Source organism: Mobula birostris, unplaced genomic scaffold, assembly GCF_030028105.1.
Source record: "Mobula birostris isolate sMobBir1 unplaced genomic scaffold, sMobBir1.hap1 scaffold_2084, whole genome shotgun sequence".
NCBI classification, from domain to species: domain Eukaryota; kingdom Metazoa; phylum Chordata; class Chondrichthyes; order Myliobatiformes; family Myliobatidae; genus Mobula; species Mobula birostris.
In genome coordinates, this window is record NW_027275132.1 from 53,317 (window position 1) to 65,919 (window position 12,603).

The 12,603-nt window shown below is 54.3% G+C and overlaps 1 long non-coding RNA gene across 1 annotated transcript; it reads right to left on the reverse strand.

The window, feature by feature from the left end:
- Positions 1-9,656: 9,656 nt before the first annotated feature.
- LOC140192670 (uncharacterized) lies at positions 9,657-11,116 on the reverse strand. The gene is made up of 2 exons (XR_011884397.1): positions 10,942-11,116; positions 9,657-9,931 (listed from the first exon to the last, which is right to left on the reverse strand). It is a non-coding gene; the product is annotated as an uncharacterized lncRNA (long non-coding RNA).
- Between the last annotated feature and the right edge of the window lie 1,487 nt (positions 11,117-12,603).

Below are 12,603 nucleotides of genomic sequence, written 5' to 3' on the forward strand. Positions count from 1 at the left end.
CCCCTCCCTCCCCTACACCCCTCCCCGTCTCCGTCACCCCCTCCCTCCCCTATGTCTCTCCCCGTCTCCGTCACCCCCTCCCTCCCCTACACCCCTCCCCGTCTCCGTCACCCCCTCCCTCCCCTACACCCCTCCCCGTCTCCCTCACCCCCTCCTTCCCCTACACCCCTTCCCGTCTCCGTCAATCCCTCCCTCCCCTACACCCCTCCCCGTCTCCGTCACCCCCTCCCTCCCCTACGTCTCTCCCCGTCTCCGTCACCCCCTCCCTCCCCTACACCCCTCCCCGTCTCCGTCACCCCCTCCCTCCCCTACACCCCTCCCCGTCTCCGTCACCCCCTCCCTCCCCTACACCCCTCCCCGTCTCCGTCACCCCCTCCCTCCCCTATGTCTCTCCCCGTCTCCGTCACCCCCTCCCTCCCCTACGTCTCTCCCTGGCTCCGTCACCCCCTCCCTGTTTCCGTCTGCCCTGCCGCATTGGTGCTGTCTGTGTCTGCCCTCTCCTGGGAGTCAGGGGTACGGCAGGGAACCTCCAACCCCTCCGGGACGTGAGGCTGGGAGCGGAGGAGAGAAGAGGAGATAGGGGCGAGGGTGGGGAGGGTGAAATAAGGCAGGGGGAGAGAGGAGGGTCAGGGAGGCAAGGGTTGGCGGAGATGTCGATGTGAAGGGAGGGAGGTGGGGAAGGCCGAGAGATAGGAAGCGCGAACGAGGGGGCAGAGGAGAGGAAGGGTGAGGCGGGAGGAGAATGTGACCGGGTAGAACGAGGGGGTGGCGGTACGAGTGAAGGGTGGGCAGAGGTGGAATGGCAGACCGAGGGTGGGTTGGAGTGACGTGAGTGGTAACGAGGGGGGAGAAGGTGAGGGAGGGAGCCGAGGGAGAGGGTGACGGTAAAGGAGAGGGGAAGCGAGGTTGTGCTGGTGGGAGTGAGTGGAGTGGAGAGGGAATAGAGGAGTCTGGAGAGGAGGTGAGGAGGAGGGAAGTTTAGTAGGGAGGTGGAAGAGAGAGGAGTGAAATGAGGCTGTGATGTAGTTCAGAGACCATAAAACGTCCGGGCAGAACAAGGCCATTCAGCCCGTTGACTCTTCTCCACCATTCCATCATGGCTGACTTACTATCCCTCTCAAACCCACTCCCCTGCCCTCTCCCAAAGACCTTTGATGCCCTGACTAACCAAGAACCTGTCAACCTCCGCTCTAATTAGTCCCAAAGTCGTGGATGGGAAGGGACTGGATAGCGGCGTACAAAGACGATAAGGGGCGTAGATCGAGGGGACGGCCAGAGACTTCTCCCCGAGGGCGGGTGGAAGTGGCTAACACGAGGGGCACGAATTCTCGGTGATTGGAGGGGATGTCAGAAGTGGGTTTTTTTCACACAGAGAGCGGTGGGTGTGAGAAACGCTCTTGGTGGAGGCAGGTACAGTAGGGACATTTCAGAGACTCGTGGATAGGCACGAAATGGAGGGTTTTGTAGGAGGGAAGGTTGAGGTTGATTTTGGAGTCGGTTAAACTTAGTGTCGTCGTTAACAGTGAAGACAGTTATGACAGTTTACAGGGGGATATCGATCATCGAGGGAAGTGGGCCAGGCAGTGGCAAATGCAGTTTAACATAGAACATAGAATAGTACAGCACAGTACAGGCCCTTCGGCCCACAATGTTGTGCCGACCCTCAAACCCTGCCTCCCATATAAGCCCCCACCTTAAATTCCTCCATACACCTGTCTAGTAGTCTCTTAAACTTCACTAGTGTATCTGCCTCCACCACTGACTCAGGCAGTGCATTCCACGCACCAACCACTCTCTGAGTAAAAAACCTTCCTCTAATATCCCCCTTCAACTTCCCACCCCTTACCTTAAAGCCATGTCCTCTTGTATTGAGCAGTGGTGCTCTGGGGAAGAGGCGCTGGCTGTCCACTCTATCTATTCCTCTGATTATCTTGTACACCTCGGTCATGTCTCCTCTCATCCTCCTTCTCTCCAAAGAGTAAAGCCCTAGCTCCCTTAATCTCTGTTCATAATGCATACGCTCTAAACCAGGTAGCATCCTGGTAAATCTCCTCTGTACCCTTTCCAATGCTTCCACATCCTTCCTATAGTGAGGTGACCAGAACTGGACACAGAACTCCAAGTGTGGCCTAACCAGAGTTTTATAGAGCTGCATCATTACATCGCGACTCTTAAACTCTATCCCTCGAATTATGAAACCTAACACCCCATAAGCTTTCTTAACTACCCTGTCTACCTGTGAGGCAACTTTCAGGGATCTGTGGACATGTACCCCGAGATCCCTCTACTCCTCAACACTACCAAGTATTCTGCCATTTACTTTGTACTCTGCCTTGGAGTTTGTCCTTCCAAAGTGTAGCACTTCTCCGTGTTGAACTCCATCTGCCCACTTCTGCGTCCTATCAATGTCTCTCTGCAATCCAAATTGTAATTGGGATAAGTCTGAGGTGTTCTGTTTCGGGATGGGTCGGACTTTCACAGTGCACAGGAGGGACCCTGAGGAATACAGGGACACAGAACCCGGGGAGTGTTGTGGAGCAGAGGGACACAGGGGTACGGGGACACGGTTCCCTGAAAGCGGAGTCACAGGTAGACGGGGACCCCGGGGAGTGTTGTGGAACAGAGGGACCCAGGGGTACGGGGACACGGTTCCCTGAAAGCGGGGCACAGGTAGACGGGGACCCCGGGGAGTGTTGTGGAACAGAGGGACCCAGGGGTACGGGGACACGGTTCCCTGAAAGTGGAGTCACAGGTAGATGGGACGGTGAAGAAGGCGTTCGACACGCTGGCCTTCATCAGTCAGGACACTGAGTACGGGAGTCGGGGGGTCACGTCCCAGTCGTACGAGACGTCGGCGAGGCCGCACTGGGAGTACGGTGTTCGGTTTCGGTCGCCCCGCTGTAGGAAAGATGCCGCTGAGCTGGAGAGAGCGCGGAGGGTGATTTACGAGGATGTTGCCGGGACTCGAGGGACTGAGTTACGGAGAGAGGTCGGGCAGGTCGGGACTTTATTCCTTGGAGCGTAGGGGTGACCTTACAGAGGTGTGTAAAACCATGAGGGGCACAAATAGGGTGAGTGTGCACAGTCTTTCCCCCAGGGTCGGGAATCCAGAACCAGACAGCACAGGTTTGAGGTGGGAGGGGGAGAGAGATTTAATAGGGACCCAAGGGGGTGGGGGCGGAGAGTGATTCATTCAGGGCACCTAAGAAAGTCTTTGACAGGCAGATGGACGATGGAAAATTCGAGGGGTATGTGGGATGGAGCGGTTGTCTTGATCTTAGAGGGGGCACAACCTGTATTGTGTTCTGTCTGTTCACATGTAGACAATAGACAATAGGAGCAGGAGTAGGCCATTCAGCCCCTCGAGCCAGCACCGCCATTCACTGTGATCCTGGCTGATCACCCACAATCAGTCTCCAGTTCCTGCCTTATCCCCGTAAACTCTGATTCCACTATCTTTAAGAGCTCTATCCATCTCTTTCTTGAAAGCATCCGTAGACTTGGCCTCCACAGCCTTCTGGGGCAGAGCATTCCATATATCCACCACTCTCTGGGTGAAAAAGTTTTTCCTCAACTCCGTTCTAAATGGCCTACCCCTTATTCTTAAACTGTGGCCTCTGGTTCTGGACTCACCCATCAGCGGGAACATGCTTCCTGCCTCCAGCGTGTCCAATCCCTTAATAATCTTATATGTTTCAATCAGATCCCCTCTCAGCCTTCTAAATTCCAGCGTATACAAGCCCAGTCGCTCCAATCTTTCGACATATGACAGTCCCGCCATCCCCAGAATTAACCTTGTGAACCTACGCTGCACTCCCTCAATAGCAAGAATGTCCTTCCTCAAGTTTGGAGACCAAAACTGCGCACAGTACTCCAGGTGTGGTGTCACCAGGGCCCTGTACAGCTGCAGAAGGACCTCTTTGCTCTTATACTCAATTCCCCTTGTTATGAAGGCCAGCATGCCATTAGCTTTCTTCACTGCCTGCTGTACTTGCATGCTTGCTTTCAGTGACTGATGTACAAGAACACCTAGATCTCGTTGTGCTTCCCCTTTTCCTAACTTGACTCCATTTAGATAATAATCTGCCTTCCCGTTCTTACCACCAAAGTGGATAACCTCACATTTATCCACATTAAACTGCATCTGCCACGCATCTGCCCACTCACCCAGCCTGTCCAAGTCACCCTGCATTCTCATAACATCCTCCTCACATTTCACACTGCCTCCCAGCTTTGTGTCATCGGCAAATTTGCTAATGTTATTTTTAATTTCCTCATCTAAATCATTAATATATATTGTAAACAGCTGCGGTCCCAGCACTGAACCCTGCAGTACCCCACTGGTCACCGCCTGCCATTCCGAAAGGGACCCGTTAATCCCTACACTTTGTTTTCTGTCAGCCAGCTAATTTTCAATCCATGTCAGTACCCTACCCCCAATGCCACGCAGCTGAGAAATGCCTCCACCCCCCGAGGCATTTTCTTGTGCTCGGTCCATTAATCCCACCAGGTCGGGGAGAGAGGTCGGTGGCTGGGGAGGGAGAGAGGTGGCCGCGGGGTGTCTGTTGTCCGCGTTGCAGGCAGCTAGCTGAAGGTCGCGGGTAATGTTCTGGCAAGGACTGGCTGGTTTCTGCTGGCCAGGGGTGGTGTCCGACGAAGGTACCAGAGTCCTGTGCAGCAAGGAGGGGGGGAGGAGGAAGCACCGCGAGAGGGGCTGCGAAGGAGGACAGGGAGAGCGGGGGCCCTCCCTGGGTTTCGTTGACGAAAGCGCGTCACCTCACCCGGAATGCGATTCGAACCCCCGGCAGCCCCTCTCAAAACGTCCGCCCCGCCGCCCGTTTCCACGGCTGAGGTCGGTCCTGAGGCAAGGCGGCGGGACGGTGGGACGTCGAGCGTCCTCCGTCATTTCGTCACGGCTCGCCCATTTTCCCCCTCAGCCCCAGTCTCCTGCTTTCTCCCCCTGTATCCCGTCAAGAAGCTAGCAACCTCTGCCTTGAATGTACACAGTGACCCGGCCTCCACAGCTGCCCGTGGCAGAGAATTCCTCACATTCGCCACGCTCTGGCTAAAGAAATTCCTCCTCGTCTCCGTTCTAAATGGACGCCCATCCATTCTGAGGCTGTGCCCTCTTGTCTTAGACTCCCTCACCGTAGAAAACATCCTCCCCACATCTACTCTATCTGTGTCCTCTGGTCCTAGACTCCCCCACTACAGGAAACATCCTCTCCACATCCACTCTATCTGTGTCCTCTGGTCCGAGACTCCCCCACTATAGGAAACATCCTCTCCACATCCACTCTATCTGTGCCCTCTGGTCCTAGACTCCCCCACTATAGGAAACATCCTCTCCACATCCACTCTATCTGTGTCCTCTGGTCCGAGACTCCCCCACTATAGGAAACATCCTCTCCACATCCACTCTATCTGTGTCCTCTGCTCCTAGACTCCCCCACTACAGGAAACATCCTCTCCACATCCACTCTATCTGTGTCCTCTGGTCCTAGACTCCCCCACTATAGGAAACATCCTCTCCACATCCACTCTATCTGTGTCCTCTGGTCCTCGACTCCCCCACTATAGGAAACATCCTCTCCACATCCACTCTATCTGTGTCCTCTGGTCCGAGACTCCCCCCACTACAGGAAACATCCTCTCCACATCCACTCTATCTGTGTCCTCTGGTCCGAGACTCCCCCACTACAGGAAACATCCTCTCCACATCCACTCTATCTGTGTCCTCTGGTCCTCGACTCCCCCACTATAGGAAACATCCTCTCCACATCCACTCTATCTGTGTCCTCTGGTCCGAGACTCCCCCCACTACAGGAAACATCCTCTCCACATCCACTCTATCTGTGTCCTCTGGTCCGAGACTCCCCCACTACAGGAAACATCCTCTCCACATCCACTCTATCTGTGTCCTCTGGTCCGAGACTCCCCCACTATAGGAAACATCCTCTCCACATCCACTCTATCTGTGTCCTCTGGTCCTCGACTCCCCCACTATAGGAAACATCCTCTCCACATCCACTCTATCTGTGTCCTCTGGTCCGAGACTCCCCCACTACAGGAAACATCCTCTCCACATCCACTCTATCTGTGTCCCCTGGTCCTAGACTCCCCCACTACAGGAAACATCCTCTCCACATCCATTCTATCTGTGTCCTCTGGTCCTAGACTCCCCGACTATAGGAAACATCCTCTCCACATCCACTCTATCTGTGTCCTCTGGTCCTAGACTCCCCCACTATAGGAAACATCCTCTCCACATCCACTCTATCTGTGTCCCCTGGTCCTAGACTCCCCGACGATAGGAAACATCCTCTCTACATCCACTCTATCTGTGTCCTCTGGTCCTAGACTCCTCATGACAGGAAACATCCTCTCCACATCCACTCTATCTGTGTCCCCTGGTCCTAGACTCCCCCACTACAGGAAACATCCTCTCCACATCCATTCTATCTGTGTCCTCTGGTCCTAGACTCCTCATGACAGGAAACATCCTCTCCACATCCACTCTATCTGTGTCCTCTGGTCCGAGACTCCCCCACTATAGGAAACATCCTCTCCACATCCACTCTATCTGTGTCCTCTGGTCCTAGACTCCCCCACTATAGGAAACATCCTCTCCACATCCACTCTATCTGTGTCCCCTGGTCCTAGACTCCCCCACTACAGGAAACATCCTCTCCACATCCACTCTATCTGTGTCCCCTGGTCCTAGACTCCCCTACTATAGGAAACATCCTCTCCACATCCACTCTATCTGTGTCCTCTGGTCCGAGACTCCCCCACTACAGGAAACATCCTCTCCACATCCACTCTATCTGTGTCCTCTGGTCCTAGACTCCCCAACTACAGGAAACATCCTCTCCACATCCACTCTATCTGTGTCCTCTGGTCCGAGACTCCCCCACTACAGGAAACATCCTCTCCACATCCACTCTATCGCGGCCTTTCAACATTAGTCAGGTTTTAGTGAGATTCCCCTGCATTCTTCTGAATTCCAGCGAGTACAGGCCCAGAGCCGTTCGATCCCAGAATCATTTTTGTGAATCTCCTTTGAACCCTCTCCAGTTTCAGCACATCCTTTCTCAGATGAGGGGCCCAAAACTGCTCACAATACCCAAGGTGAGGCCTCACCGGTGCTCTATGAAGCCTCAGCATCACATCCCTGCTTTTATTTTCTGGTTCTCTGGGAAATGAATGCTAACTTGGCATTTCCCTTCCTCGCCACCAACCCTACTTGCAAATTAACCTTTAGATTGTTTGGCACAAGGACTCCTCATCCCCCCCCGCACCCCCCCCCCACCCCCCGAGTCCATTTGCCCTTCAGTTTATATTTTGTGTTTTCTCTCCATTTAGAAAATAGTCAAGAGTAAACCGGAGGCCCTGGATGCAGCTCGCGCTGGGTGTTCGTTAGACGCCGCCGAGCTGGAGAGAGCGCGGAGGGAGATTCACGAGGATGTTGCCGGGACTCGAGGGACTGAGTGACGGAGAGAGGTCGGGCAGGTTGGGGACTTTATTCCTTGGAGCGTAGGGGTGACCTTACAGAGGTGTGTAAAACCACGAGGGGCACAGATAGGGTGAGCGTGCAGTCTTTTCCCCAGGGTCGGGGAATCGAGAACCAGACGGCAGCGGTTTAAGGTGACGGGGGGGGCGGGGGGGGAGAGATTTAATAGAGACCCAAGAGGCAACTTTTTCAACTGGAGGGTGGTCCGTCTGTGGAAGGAGCCTGCTGAGGAAGTGGCCGAGGCAGGGACATGAACGACCCTCGGACAGGGACACGGATAGGAACGGTTTAGAGGGATACAGTGGTCCGTCTGTGGAACGAGCTGCCGGAGGGAGTGGCCGAGGCAGGGACATGAACGACCCTCGGACAGGGACACGGATAGGAACTGTTTAGAGGGATACAGTGGTCCGTCTGTGGAACGAGCTGCCAGGGGAAGTGGTCGAGGCAGGTACATGAACGACCCTCGGACAGGGACACGGATAGGAACTGTTTAGAGGGTTGACCTTACGGAGGTGTATAAAACCACCCGTGTTGGCGCGTGGCCCAAGTGGTGAAGGAGTCGGTCTAGTGATCTGAAGGTCGCTAGTTCGAGCCTCGGCTGTGTCCTGAACCACAATGAACCACACAGTGCTCTGCGACGACACCGGTGCCAAGCTGTGTGGGTCCTAATGCCCTTCCCTCGGACAACATCGGTGGCGTGGAGAGGGGGAGACTTGCAGCATGGGCAACTGCCGGTCTTCCACACAACCTTGCTGCCCAGGCCTGCGCCCCGGAGACCTTCTGAGGCGCAAATCCATGGTCTCACGAGACTAACGGATGCCCATTAAAAAACAATTTTATTTTAAAAACCACCTGGGTCACAGATAGGGTGAATGTGCACAGTCTTTTCCACGTTTTACTGCCGTCATCGAGGTACATGCAGGAAACAAAGCTGAACGATTCAGGAACAGCTACCTGCCCTCCACCTTCGGACGCCTGAACCCTCTCAGAGCCCATGAGCACCTTCTCCCCAGCCCTTCAGCTTGACAGTCGTTTGTTTCCGCCTCGCACCGCGCGGCCGCCTCAGAACAACAACCGTCACGTCTGCTGGTGACAATCCACCCGAGCCTGTTTCTGAGCTGGGGAGACACCCTCCTCTCAGACATGGGCTCGAGCCATAAGCCCAAAGGGCAAAGGAGCAGGAGTCGGCCATTCGGCCCATCGAGTCTGCTCAGCCATTTTATCATGAGCTGATCCATTCTCCCATTTAGTCCCTCTCCCCCGCTTTCTCACCATAACCTTTGATGCCCTGGCTACTCGGATACCTATCAATCTCTGCCTTAAATACACCCAATGACTTGGCCTCCACTGCTGCCCGTGGCAACAAATTCCATAGATTCACCACCCTCTGACTAAACAAATTTCTTCGCATTTCTGTTCTGAATGTGCGCCCTTCAAACCTTAAGTCACGCCCTCTCGGACTAGACTCCCCCATCATGGAAACAACTTTGCCACATTCACTCTGTCCATGCCTTTCAACATTCGAAATGTTTCTATGAGGTCTCCCCTCATTCTTCTAAACTCCAAGGAATACAGTCCAAGAGCGGACAAGCGTTCCTCATATGTTAACCCTCTCATTCCCCGGAATCATTCCAGTGAATCTTCTCTGTACCCTCTCCAACGTCAGCACATCCTTTCTTAAATAAGGAGACCAAAACTGCCCACAGTACTCCAAGTGAGGCCTCACCAGCGCCTTATAGAGCCTCAACATCACATCCCTGCTCCTATACTCTATTCCTCTAGAAATGAATGCCAACATTGCATTCACCTTCTTCACTACCGACTCAACCTGGAGGATAACCTTAAGGGTATCCTGTACAAGGACTCCCAAGTCCCGTTGCATCCCAGAACTTTGAATTCTCTCCCCGTTTAAATAATAGTCTGCTCGCCCAAAACTCAGGGCGTCTTCCTCAAAAAAGGTACCTCGAGTTGGTGACATCCGTCACTGAGCACCCTCACGATCCCGGGGCGTGCCTGCTTGTCGTCACTGCCATGGCGGAGGAGGTACAGGAAGACACCCACGGTCACCGATTCAACAACACCCTCTTCCCCCCACCCGTCAGCTCGCCGAACGCTTCACAAATGGGTGACCACTGCCTCGTGATTCCTCTTTTGCCAGTAAGATTTTATTGAGTAATTCGTTACTTTTGATCATCTCGCAGTACGGAGAACGGACCCGACTGCGATTTCAATCCCGATCCCCGACTCCAGAGCGAACTCCGCAGCGACGCGGAGAGACTACGTGGGTGCCGCCGCATTCTGAGACGCGGCCGGGGAGTTCTCGTAGCAGGGCGGGAGTTTCGCTCCCGGGAACTGGGTTCTGGCCTCGAGTCACCGTGAAGAGGCGGCGGGCGTTCGGGACGAACAGGGACTGCATGGCTGGAGGAGGCAGCGACAGAGGAGGTAAGAAAAAGAGTGAATCTCCCTCCACGCCGTCCCATCACACACTCCCGGGGTCAGACACAGAGTGAATCTCCCTCCCCACCGTCCCATCACACACTCCCCGGGGTCAGACACAGAGTGAATCTCCCTCCCCACCGTCCCATCACACACTCCCGGGGTCAGACACAGAGTGAATCTCCCTCCACACCGTCCCATCACACACTCCCGGGGTCAGACACAGAGTGAATCTCCCTCCCCACCGTCCCATCACACACTCCCGGGGTCAGTCACAGAGTGAATCTCCCTCCACACCGTCCCATCACACACTCCCGGGGTCAGTCACAGAGTGAATCTCCCTCCCCACCGTCCCATCACACACTCCCGGGGTCAGTCACAGAGTGAATCTCCCTCCGCACCGTCCCATCACACACTCCCGGGGTCAGACACAGAGTGAATCTCCCTCCGCACCGTCCCATCACACACTCCCGGGGTCAGTCACAGAGTGAATCTCCCTCCCCACCGTCCCATCACACACTCCCGGGGTCAGACACAGAGTGAGTCTCCCTCCGCACCGTCCCATCACACACTCCCGGGGTCAGACACAGAGTGAATCTCCCTCCGCACCGTCCCATCACACACTCCCGGGGTCAGTCACAGAGTGAATCTCCCTCCCCACCGTCCCATCACACACTCCCGGGGTCAGTCACAGAGTGAATCTCCCTCCCCACCGTCCCATCACACACTCCCGGGGTCAGACACAGAGTGAGTCTCCCTCCGCACCGTCCCATCACACACTCCCGGGGACAGACACAGAGTGAATCTCCCTCCGCACCGTCCCATCACACACTCCCAGGGTCAGACACAGAGTGAATCTCCCTCCACACCGTCCCATCACACACTCCCGGGATCAGACACAGAGTGAATCTCCCTCCACACCGTCCCATCACACACTCCCGGGGTCAGACACAGAGTGAATCTCCCTTAACGCCATCCCGTCAGACACTTACAAGAAATGGTGTTCTGCATGGTGCTGTGGATGGTGTTGTCCTGTTCCAGCGTGATGACCGTCACCTCGAGAGGGTGCGAGCCTCGGCCGCGAACGTCTGCCGCCTGCCGTGCACAGCACCGCCAACACCTCAGGGCCCCACCGCACGCCAGCAGCGACAGGGAAAGGGCCAGCAGGAACCTGAAAGGCGGAAGGTAGAGGGAGTGAGACTGAGAGTGCAGGAAGGGGGAGAGGAGAGGGAGGGAATGAGAGAGAGAGATATAGAGGAACAGTGAGAGAGAGAGAGAGATAGAGGAACAGTGAGAGAGAGAGAGAGATAGAGGAACAGTGAGAGAGAGAGAGAGAGGAACAGTGAGAGAGAGAGAGGAACAGAGAGAGAGAGAGAGAGAGGAACAGAGAGAGAGGAACAGTGAGAGAGAGAGAGGAACAGTGAGAGAGAGAGAGAGGAACAGTGAGAGACAGAGATAGAGGAACAGTGAGAGAGAGAGGAACAGTGAGAGAGAGAGGAACAGTGAGAGAGAGAGAGAGAGGAACAGTGAGAGAGAGAGAGAGAGGAACAGTGAGAGAGAGATAGAGGAACAGTGAGAGAGAGAGATAAAGGAACAGTGATAGAAAGAGAGAGAGAGGAACAGTGAGAGAGAGAGATAGAGGAACAATGAGAGAGAGATATAGAGGAACAGTGAGAGAGAGAGAGAGAGAGAGGAACAGTGAGAGAGAGAGAGAGAGGAACAGTGAGAGAGAGAGAGATAGAGGAACAGTGAGAGAGAGAGAGAGATAGAGGAACAGTGAGAGAGAGAGAGAGAGATAGAGGAACAGTGAGAGAGAGAGAGAGATAGAGGAACAGTGAGAGAGAGTGAGATACAGGAACAGTGAGAGAGAGTGAGAGAGATAGAGGAACAGTGAGAGAGAGAGAGATAGAGGAACAGTGAGAGAGAGAGAGAGAGGAACAGTGAGAGAGAGATAGAGGAACAGTGAGAGAGAGATAGAGGAACAGTGAGAGAGAGAGATAGAGGAACAGTGAGAGAGAGAGAGATAGAGGAACAGTGAGAGAGAGAGATAGAGGAACAGCGAGAGAGAGAGAGAAGAGGAACAGTGAGAGAGAGATAGAGGAGTGAGAGAGAGAGATAGAGGAACAGTGAGAGAGAGTGAGATACAGGAACAGTGAGAGAGAGTGAGATACAGGAACAGTGAGAGAGAGAGAGAGAGGAACAGTGAGAAAGAGAGATACAGGAACAGTGAGAGAGAGAGATAGAGGAACAGTGAGAGAGAGAGAGATAGGACAGGAGAGAGAGATGAGAGAGAGAGAGAGAGAGACAGGAACAGAGAGAGAGAGAGAGAGAGAGAGAGGAACAGCGAGAGAGAGAGATAGAGAGGAACAGTGAGAGAGAGAGATAGAGGAACAGCTGAGAGAGAGAGAGATAGAGAGTGAGAGAGAGAGAGATAGAGGAACAGTGAGAGAGAGACATAGAGGAACAGTGAGAGAGAGAGAGAGAGATAGAGGAACAGTGAGAGAGAGAGAGAGAGAACAGTGAGAGAGAGAGATAGAGGAACAGTGAGAGAGAGAGAGATAGAGGAACAGTGAGAGAGAGAGATAGAGGAACAGTGAGAGAGAGAGAGAGGAACAGTGAGAGAGAGAGAGGAACAGAGAGAGAGAGAGAGGAAC